This window comes from Copadichromis virginalis, linkage group LG18 (assembly GCF_057382275.1).
Source record: "Copadichromis virginalis isolate Kocher_CV1m ecotype Utaka linkage group LG18, C_Virginalis_male_GT1.1, whole genome shotgun sequence".
NCBI lineage: Eukaryota > Metazoa > Chordata > Actinopteri > Cichliformes > Cichlidae > Copadichromis > Copadichromis virginalis.
In genome coordinates, this window is record NC_140635.1 from 31925417 (window position 1) to 31936163 (window position 10747).

Consider the following 10747-nt stretch of genomic DNA (forward strand, 5'->3'; position numbering starts at 1 on the left):
GTCCACACTCTGCAGGGGGTAAAGACATTACTTCAATATTATTTTATATTGATATATATTAGCCTTCTGTTGACCATCACCTCAGGTTCACCATTACAGTTTCAGATTACAGATGCACACTGTCTAAACACATTCAAAAACTCATGTCTCAGAAATAAGCACAGCTGTTCATGTTTGTCATTAGAGTTTTATTTGTAAGAAAATTATGAACTTCATATTGTGCATTAAATAAAAGAACATTTCACAACTCTGAGTCAACAGAAACAGGTAACAGAAATGTCTCTAATGTGTACAGTGTAGTGTAAGCATTAAAAGATCATAAAGGAAAAACTAACATTTATGTGAAATTAATTGTAATAAAAAATGAGCAGGTGCTTTATAGATTTAAAAGAAAGAATCTGAAAACAACACTTTTTTGGTCTAAGTGATCAAAGTAGAAAACAGAACTGATGTTCAAGAACAAACCGTAGCTGCACTAATATTACACATCTCGATCGTTGTACTGAACAGACATGTTGCTTTTAAAACCACATGCAGTGTGTGACCATGACTGTTCACTGAGACCATGAACGCCACTTCGCTGAAGCATTCTTCTTCTTCTTCTTGCCATTAAATTGGAAGCAGAAGCAGCACGAGCTGATTTGATCTACTGAAAGGAAAAAGCAGAACATCTGAGTTGAAACCAGTCAGCTGAAATCATTAAGACAGGAACAAATTCAATGCAGTGTCTCAAGTGGCTTAGCCTGTTACAACTGTTGATACAAGCTAAATACGGTTAACACACAGTGTCAGGGAGCTCCAGTGTGGGAACTAGTGGCTTTAGGTTTGTAGTCATTTAACTTTCATCCATTCATTTAATTCAGGAGGAAGAAATGCCAGGTTGGTGCAGGCTGGTTACATGCATTTGGTCCCATGCTGTCTTTAATTAAATGACTTGGTTCATTTTATGGCTGGGCTGTATGTGGGGTTATATCATGTTATTTGGGCAGGAGTACCTGTCCCCTGTTAGACTTAGAAAGTTTCTCCATAAGTAGAGTTTCTAACTCTTCTAGCACATCTGTGGCTGACAGCTTTTTGGTGGCTCTTTTTACCCCACACTGGTTGTGAGTGTGTAAATAGCCCCACTAGTTATTTTGGGTTGCAGTTAACTAGGGAGGAAGGGGTGGGTATGCCATGATTAGGTGAATAACAATTATATGTGATACATAAATTTCACAATGCATGCATATATCTCTATCAATTAAACCTGGCCTGAGGGCTGCCATTTTTTACATTCAGTTATTTCTCTTAGAAATGTTGGAACTAAATAATGAATGTGTTACAGTTAAAGGGAAACACTGGTCAGTGTAAATGGCTCATTGGGACACAGAAACCTTTAAATTAAACCTGATATCTAGTGTCAAACAATATCAAAGCTGTAAAAGATGTTTACATTCAGAATTTATAAAACTATGATTGTAAATAAATTCAAACAAGTGAGCTTTTCTCTTTGTGCTGAATATCAACACTGTGGTTTCTTAGACTGTAAGCTTTACTTTAGTGCAACCAGTTGCAGAAGCTGCCACTCCAAATGTCTTTTGATAACAAGAAAAAAATACCTTTTCAGTACACGGCCTGAAGTTCTTCTCCGACATCTTCTGCAATCGGCTTTGTCTGCTGGTTTGAAGACAATAAACCACAAAAAAGATGATTTAGTCACTTTGTCTGCGTCATGCAGCTCGAATGTGTCGTGTAACGATGTTGAATAGCCGTCGTTATCCCTCTGCTGCATCAGTAGGATTGTACTGTACAGCATCTCATTGATATGTGAGGAATGCTAATGTAACACGATAACAGACTTACATCATTAAAATATAAAGTGCAGGAGATATTTAGATATTTTTTATATTTATATTACATTTTATAGCTGACGGATTTTACTAAATAGATAGAATTTACTAAATAGCTGGATGAACATGAAAAATATGTCTATAATAACAAATGACTATGAGAGCCAGTAGAATTAATTCAGCTGGACACTCAAAAGACGTCCTTAAATGCTCTTTAAGTGGCAGAACAGATGAACAAACAGTTAATCGCTTACTTGAGATGAAATCTGCTCAGCTACTTTGAAAACAGCTTCTAACTGGTTCCTCCTTTAACAGGATGACTGCTCAGGGGTAAGGCCATCATGCAATCCAGCAACCTTTATGGTTCTGCTTTGATTCACCAGGAACTATTAGGGAAACCTTCCAGCGCCTCCTGTGAAAGACACAGGCATAAACACACAAACATTTATTAACATGTTCCACAGTGTTCCAGTTTGATTTTCTTATCCTGTGGACAACAACGTACATGGATGCAGGTTTATTGTTAACTTTTGTAAGGTTTATTTAATGAACATATCCAGCTGCAGCTCCACTGTGATCCTGAACTGGATAAGCACTTAAGAAAATGTGTCAATAAATGGACAAACATCAACTTACTATATTTATCCAAACAGACGGGACCAATAATGCTTCGCTGAGTTAGAGACTTTAACAGACTCTTCTATGTAAGAATGTCTCGTGCTGATATACCTGCAAACTTGACAACAAAGGTTTTTCAGACTACATGTAGCTGTCCTCTATGTCAGCTAACACATTTACATTTATGTCACACTTATTTCTGCTTTCCCATTTTATAATTATTACTTACATTTTGATTAGATACCTTGAGTTTGTAAATGATCAGATTACATAATTGGAATACAATGTATCCAATTCAGGGTTGCGGGAGGATGAAGCCTATCCCAGCTGATACAGGACAAAGACAGGCTGCCAGTTTATTGCAGGGCTAATACAATATGTGTAACAGAAAATCCACTTAAATGTTTGATATTTCTTATAATAATCATAATTATGACTATTATTTAAAGGTTTCTTCATAAATACATTTTGATTTTTTATAACCCCTAAAATATAAACCTGAGCTGTTTCAGATTCTGACCTCTGACCTCAGTGACCTGGCTGTGTCCTCACTGCAGCTCCCTCTTGGAAGTACGTCTGCTTCTTGTCTTCCCCCAGTGTTGACCGCCTGATATCAAGATATCACGTACTGTAACTGAGGAACAAAAAAGGACAAACACTTGCCTTCATTTAAAAGTACATTCATACAGAGATAATCTATGGAAACACACTAGTTCACAGTTTGGGAGGAACCAGTTCCTGTGAAACATTTCTGTATATGAACATCATGTGGAGAATGAATGAAATGAGTTCTTCAGGTGACTCAGCAGTCCCACACTGACAAATGAAATCTAGTTAAACTATTAAGCATATTTGCTCTTCTGAAATCTGTGTTAAACAACAACAAACATAAATTAGTAACAAAAACTACAGCTGAGTATAGGCTTTACAAACCACCAGCAGCCATAATGCTAAATTTTAATCTTCAAATGTTTCTGAGCTGTCTTCAACCTGCTTTTAGCACATTAAAGTCTCAATAAATAAAGTCAATGCAGACTCAATCCTAAATGTTCAGCACACAGAGACACAGAGGTACTGTTTAAAGTTTAGTGTTAACTTGAGTCACTGATCATTCACAGTATTACAGAGTCTGGCAGTCTTTGCATGATGTCCACGTCACTGTAAGTTTCTAGCTGACTCTCAGGTGTGCCAGCAGGAAAGAGTAATAATAACCTGCATCCTGAGGTTTGTCATGCAGGATTAAAGGAGCCAAGCTTTGTTCACACAGCTAGGATTGTATTTTACACTGACCGTGGGTCAGTATCAACTTCAAGAAGACAGCTGTAACTGTTGATAGAAGAATCACACACACATATTTATGGCTTTGCCTTATAGAATTCAGCATCTCAGTGCTCAGGAAATAGGTTTTGCAGCTGTTTGAGCTAAGATTTTCAAGTTATTCACAAATTAAAACCTATACTTTGTGTCGGGCAAGAACTAAATTCAAATGCATGTAACAGTGAGAAACGCACTGTCTTGGCAAAGTAAAGCGTTTCTCATCAACTTCATAGAGCTTGCTGTAACTTTTGATAGAAGACTCAGACAAACATATTCATGGCTTTATCTTATAGACTTCAATATCCCCCCAATGTGTGTGTGAGTCTTCTCTCAAAATTTACAGCTGTCTTTATGAAGTTTATGGAAAAACGCTTTATTTCACCACGTTAGTGCGTTTCTCGCTATTACATGCATTTGAATGGAGTTCTCGCCCGACACAAAGTATAGGTTTTCAATTTGTGAATAACTTGAAAATCTTAGCTCAAACAGCTGCAAAACCTATTTCCTCAGCACGGAGATGCTGAATTCTATAAGGCAAAGCCATAAATATGTGTGTGTGTGAGTCCTCTATCAAAAGTTACAGCTGTCTTCATGAAGTTGATACTGACCCAGGGTCAGTGTAAAATACAAGTTATTCACATAATGAAAACTTATACTTTGTTTCGTGCAAGAACTCCATTCAAATGCATGTAATAGTCAGAAATGCACTGTCTCGGCGAAATGAAGCCTTTTTGTCCAACTTCATGAAGTTAGCTGTAACTTTTGATAAAAGGCTCAAAGCAGAGGGATAACGACGGCTATTCAACATCGTTACACGACACATTCGAGCTGCATGACGCAGACAAAGTGACTAAATCATCTTTTTTGTGGTTTATTGTCTTCAAACCAGCAGACAAAGCCGATTGCAGAAGATGTCGGAGAAGAACTTCAGGCCGTGTACTGAAAAGGTATTTTTTTCTTGTTATCAAAAGACATTTGGAGTGGCAGCTTCTGCAACTGGTTGCACTAAAGTAAAGCTTACAGTCTAAGAAACCACAGTGTTGATATTCAGCACAAAGAGAAAAGCTCACTTGTTTGAATTTATTTACAATCATAGTTTTATAAATTCTGAATGTAAACATCTTTTACAGCTTTGATATTGTTTGACACTAGATATCAGGTTTAATTTAAAGGTTTCTGTGTCCCAATGAGCCATTTACACTGACCAGTGTTTCACTTTAACTGTAACACATTCATTATTTAGTTCCAACATTTCTAAGAGAAATAACTGAATGTAAAAAATGGCAGCCCTCAGGCCAGGTTTAATTGATAGAGATATATGCATGCATTGTGAAATTTATGTATCACATATAATTGTTATTCACCTAATCATGGCATACCCACCCCTTCCTCCCTAGTTAACTGCAACCCAAAATAACTAGTGGGGCTATTTACACACTCACAACCAGTGTGGGGTAAAAAGAGCCACCAAAAAGCTGTCAGCCACAGATGTGCTAGAAGAGTTAGAAACTCTACTTATGGAGAAACTTTCTAAGTCTAACAGGGGACAGGTACTCCTGCCCAAATAACATGATATAACCCCACATACAGCCCAGCCATAAAATGAACCAAGTCATTTAATTAAAGACAGCATGGGACCAAATGCATGTAACCAGCCTGCACCAACCTGGCATTTCTTCCTCCTGAATTAAATGAATGGATGAAAGTTAAATGACTACAAACCTAAAGCCACTAGTTCCCACACTGGAGCTCCCTGACACTGTGTGTTAACCGTATTTAGCTTGTATCAACAGTTGTAACAGGCTAAGCCACTTGAGACACTGCATTGAATTTGTTCCTGTCTTAATGATTTCAGCTGACTGGTTTCAACTCAGATGTTCTGCTTTTTCCTTTCAGTAGATCAAATCAGCTCGTGCTGCTTCTGCTTCCAATTTAATGGCAAGAAGAAGAAGAAGAATGCTTCAGCGAAGTGGCGTTCATGGTCTCAGTGAACAGTCATGGTCACACACTGCATGTGGTTTTAAAAGCAACATGTCTGTTCAGTACAACGATCGAGATGTGTAATATTAGTGCAGCTACGGTTTGTTCTTGAACATCAGTTCTGTTTTCTACTTTGATCACTTAGACCAAAAAAGTGTTGTTTTCAGATTCTTTCTTTTAAATCTATAAAGCACCTGCTCATTTTTTATTACAATTAGTTTCACATAAATGTTAGTTTTTCCTTTATGATCTTTTAATGCTTACACTACACTGTACACATTAGAGACATTTCTGTTACCTGATTCTGTTGACTCAGAGTTGTGAAATGTTCTTTTATTTAATGCACAATATGAAGTTCATAATTTTCTTACAAATAAAACTCTAATGACAAACATGAACAGCTGTGCTTATTTCTGAGACATGAGTTTTTGAATGTGTTTAGACAGTGTGCATCTGTAATCTGAAACTGTAATGGTGAACCTGAGGTGATGGTCAACAGAAGGCTAATATATATCAATATAAAATAATATTGAAGTAATGTCTTTACCCCCTGCAGAGTGTGGACGCTGTGCACTCAATCACCTTATTCACTGTAGTAAACATGCACCGCTAGCTCAAGTGACTGACTGTCTCCATGGTTACATCGTATATTATTAGCTATGTAAACAGCTTCCATAGATACCGCCATAGCTCTCTGCAGCTGTAACACTTTCACACTTTGCAAATCATTTCACGATTTTGATAGTTATGAAGACAGAATATGTTTTTAAGGTCATGCTAGGCGGTTGCTATGGTGGTTGCTGTGGACTTGGCTGGACCGCGTCCGATTCCTGTTATTAGCTGTCCGCCGTAGGAAGGCTGCGTTCCATTTACAAGTAGTGACAGTCTGCCGCAACTCGAACTCAAACCCCGCTTTGTTCTTTAATTATAGGCCTTTTATAGCCGTTCATGACAGGCGCACACACACACATAAAGCACTTTGCCTCACCATGAGAATGGAACTTTACCTAAGCTAACCTTTAAAATATCTGATATAGGATAGAAAAAATGAAGCAACCAGAGATTTAATGATGAAGACTCTGGGTTCTGTAGTGACCTGAATGACTCTTTGCATACAATTTATTGAAGAGGACTTTAGAATGCACTTTACATTTAGACTGTTGCTGTTTAATTTTTTACATTGTTGCGGTGTTATGTCATGAATAAAGTTCACCTGCTGGGGGTTTGATGGATCAGATCATCATAATCAATGGGTCCTGAGGTGGGCGGGACTGCCTCTGGTGATGTCACCATGAAGGAACAGCATCTGGCACGTGTTGCTGAAACATCCCAGTACACTGGTGTAGTTTCCTCTCCAGCTGTTTGACATTTGACACTTCAACATTAAGGGGAAGAAGAAGAAACAGTGTTAGGTCAGGTGACCACATGGTTTCTAAAGTAACTGACAGGAAGTAACCAGGCCGTTAGAAATGGATGGCATGTGTTTAGAGTTACTGGAGTTGGGTAACTCTACTTACCAAAAGCAGAAGCACACAGATGAAGGATCAGATGCTGAATGTTGCAGGAACATGCTCGTGCGGTGGTCATTCAGTGCTGCTCCGGCAGGTTAGACAGTCCAAGACTGATATACTGCCCATCTGAGAGTTTGAAAACACACATGCAAAGATTTATTTTGTATTACAGTCAAAGTTGGATGTTCATTTTTGTCCTTTAAAAATGTTTGTGTATTTGAAAGCGCTAACATTTAAGGATGACTTGGATCGTCTCCTTTAAAGGGGAGACAAGTGTATCCACTGATCCACGTCACTTTACCTGGATGATGACTCCTCTCCCCCTCACTCAGAAACGCTCCTAATATAACCAAGCAAATAAATAATATTGAAGATTTACTTACATCATTACAAAAACAGGAAAAACATCTCCCTTTGATTCTATTTCTCCATTCCTGCTGAACATCAGGCAACAAATATCTCAATAAATCACAGTAAAATGTAAAGCACATGTTTTCTCTGCTTTGTCTAACCTCTGCAGAGCCTCTGTCAAGAAAAACATATCTGTAAGCATAAAACAAATATACATTTCATAACACGTCACTGGACAAACCTCGGTCAGTTGATTTCCTCTGTGCAGTGCAGACGAACATCAGTCAGCAAGTCAAGGTGGTGAGATGGACTGGTGTCCTTTGTGACTCTGCTGGTTCTTCTGAGGAAATACCACCGTCTCTCCACACCGTCACCATCTGTGAGCACAAACTGCTGCTCTGCTCTGCCAGCATGTAGGAAATCACATATCACACACACAGGGGTGAAGAAACATTAGAACTCAACTTTGGATACTTTAGATCTAAACAGATCAAAGTAGCTCTTAGCTTCAACAATCAGTGAACAGACAAACAATGATACCATACTGATTCTGTATGAATACAATATGGTATTTTCAATACAGGTGTCAAATTAATTTACTAAAACTAATACAGATATATGTGTTTTTTTTTTTTGATAAATTCGTTTGCTAAATTTAAATGTTGTATACCTATGTGGTGTGTGACTTTTGTTGCTATGATGCCAGGTCTCTCTTGGAAATGAGATTTTTAATCTCAATGAGATTTTTTACCTGGATAAATAAAGGATTAATAAAAAATTATAAGAATATATATTTTTTCATTTAACAATTGCAACTGAAAGAAATTAAATATTGAACAAAAATATATTGTCACATTTTGAGCATGCTCAGCATGCTGACAGACTTGAAGTTGCTACAGATTTTAAGAAGTGATAATTATTGGGAAAAACATCTCTTTTTCATCCGTTTAATCAAACATTTGATGCCTTAGATGTCTCAGTCCTATAGCATTCTGCAACTACAACTAAGCTGAAGCTTGGATTTGGCTGCAGGTGCCCTGTACATCCTTCTCAACATGTGGGTACCATTTAATCACACTTCTTCCTGAGCTTTGCTTCGTCACAAGACCAAAGGTGGCATCCCGTGTCACGGTCATATCATCATCCAGAAGAAACATTTGAAGAAACATCATGGAGAAGAAACATTTACGCGCCTCCCGGTTTTGTTTTCTGATCCTGCAAAAAGACTGAGGACAACAAAGCCCAGAGAACACGAGATACACAACATCCAACATTCAGACTCAACAGCCTCCATAAATGAAGAGCACCAGGTTGGTTCAGTTATAGTAGATGTCATGGAATTTTTTTAATAAAGTCTGCAACACAGAAAGAGCTGTGATCATGCTATTTATTACTGTGCACAGGAGAGCAAACACACATCAAACATCACAGTTCAGTCATGTCAGTTCTGCCACTTCACGTGTCTCGCTATGAAACCTAACGGATCAATGGTTATGCTGTTTTGTGCCCTTGACGTTATCAGCACCTGTAAAGGGAGTTGTTTTCTCAAACTGCTGAAGTAAGTTCATCTAGTTTTAGAAACTTTCATTGAACAGTCTATAACAGTGTCACAACTAAGCATATGCATAAGCACTTAAATGCTTTAAATGAGAATAACATAAAATTTCTATTACAGGAGCTAGAGCCTGTCCCAGTAGTCATAGGTAGAGCACACCTGGACAGGTCACCAGTCTGTCAGAGGACTAACACAGATGCAGCCTGACTCAATCCTAAATGTTCAGCACACAGAGACACAGAGGTACGGTTTAAAGTTTAGTGTTAACTTGAGTCACTGATCATTTGCAGTATTACAGAGTCTGGCAGTCTTTGCATGATGTCCACGTCACTGTAAGTTTCTAGCTGACTCTCAGGTGTGACAGGTGTGCCAGCAGGAAAGAGTAATAATAGCCTGCATCCTGAGGTTTTTCATGCAGGATTAAAGGAGCCAGGCTTTGTTCACACAGCTAGGATTGTATTTTACACTGACCCTGGGTCAGTATAAGTATCATACAGTTTAAACGAAGCACTGAAACTTGCACATATTTATTACAGATGCACTGAAGCTAATCGAGATATTTGCTGTCAGTCTGTGGCTGCGATTAAACACTTTACTGGAAACTTTATTAACTAGTAACTTCGTCAGTCATGACAGAAGCTAATATTTCTGTGCTAACATCGTTTAAACAGTAACAGCTTTACTCCAATATAAGCTAACGTTTACACCGTAACTTTAAGCTAGCACCATAAAGACGGTAAAACACGTAATAACATCTACAAATGCATCTTAAAGCTGTTATATTAGCACTCGGTGTATTACTAACATAACCACATTAACATTATTGACACTCGCTGGTCTGACTTTTAATAGTCATTCTATAAATGCTGTCCGTTTAAACGGTCTTACCTGTACACACTGCTGTATCCACCGGATTGCAGCCAGAGTGGATTCTGGAGTCATCCCACGCTCCTGTTAGTGATCCTCCATCTGGATGGATGATAACAACCTTCTGAACAATCTAGCAGGAGATGGTCCATATCTAGGGGATATGGACTGATAACAGCCGAAGCGGGTGAATAAAGTCACCCAGTCGCTAGCTGTGCGATTACCCAGCATACACCAGCACAATATTAGGCACAGCACCACCATAGACATTTTCAGTGGTTTTGAATGCAGGACATGGTTATCTTACCTTGTAAAATGCATGACAATAAAACAGCTAACCACCATAAAATGGTATTATGTGTGTGTGTGTGTGTGTGTGTGTGTGAGAGAGAGAGAGAGAGAGAGAGAGAGAGAGAGAGAGAGAAAGAGAGAGAGATCAAAGGCGTGCGCTTATGTTTTTTCTTGATCAAAAGTGTGCCTCCTCTCTCTTATTGGATGTATGGTATAGCATGTTTATTCAGGTGCACCTTTGAAGTCTATGAGAATACTTTGCAGCCTGGTCTGAGTGGTCATTTCTGCACAGACACAATGAAGCGTGCACTCAGTTTAGATGAGGCTGTTGCTGCAGTTTTGCACTCTCCACAAGCAGTGGAGATACTTCTGACAGCGAAGAAGAATTTTTGCCAGGCACCGAGGAGCTTTGCAGCTCATGTGCGGAG

The 10747-nt window shown here is 38.5% G+C and overlaps 1 long non-coding RNA gene across 11 annotated transcripts; it reads right to left on the reverse strand.

The window, feature by feature from the left end:
* Window positions 1–70: 70 nt before the first annotated feature.
* LOC146688315 (uncharacterized) lies at window positions 71–10407 on the reverse strand. 11 transcript variants are annotated; one of them, XR_014916353.1, is made up of 10 exons: window positions 10336–10407; window positions 8672–10130; window positions 7848–8009; window positions 7487–7595; window positions 7262–7381; window positions 6958–7119; window positions 2968–3081; window positions 2084–2241; window positions 1599–1656; window positions 71–649 (listed from the first exon to the last, which is right to left on the reverse strand). It is a non-coding gene; the product is annotated as an uncharacterized LOC146688315 (long non-coding RNA). The 11 variants fall into 11 exon arrangements; XR_014916360.1 differs by adding an exon at window positions 2466–2774 and having other exon boundaries at window positions 73–649; window positions 8672–10404; XR_014916357.1 differs by having other exon boundaries at window positions 80–649; window positions 8672–8832; window positions 10050–10400.
* Between the last annotated feature and the right edge of the window lie 340 nt (window positions 10408–10747).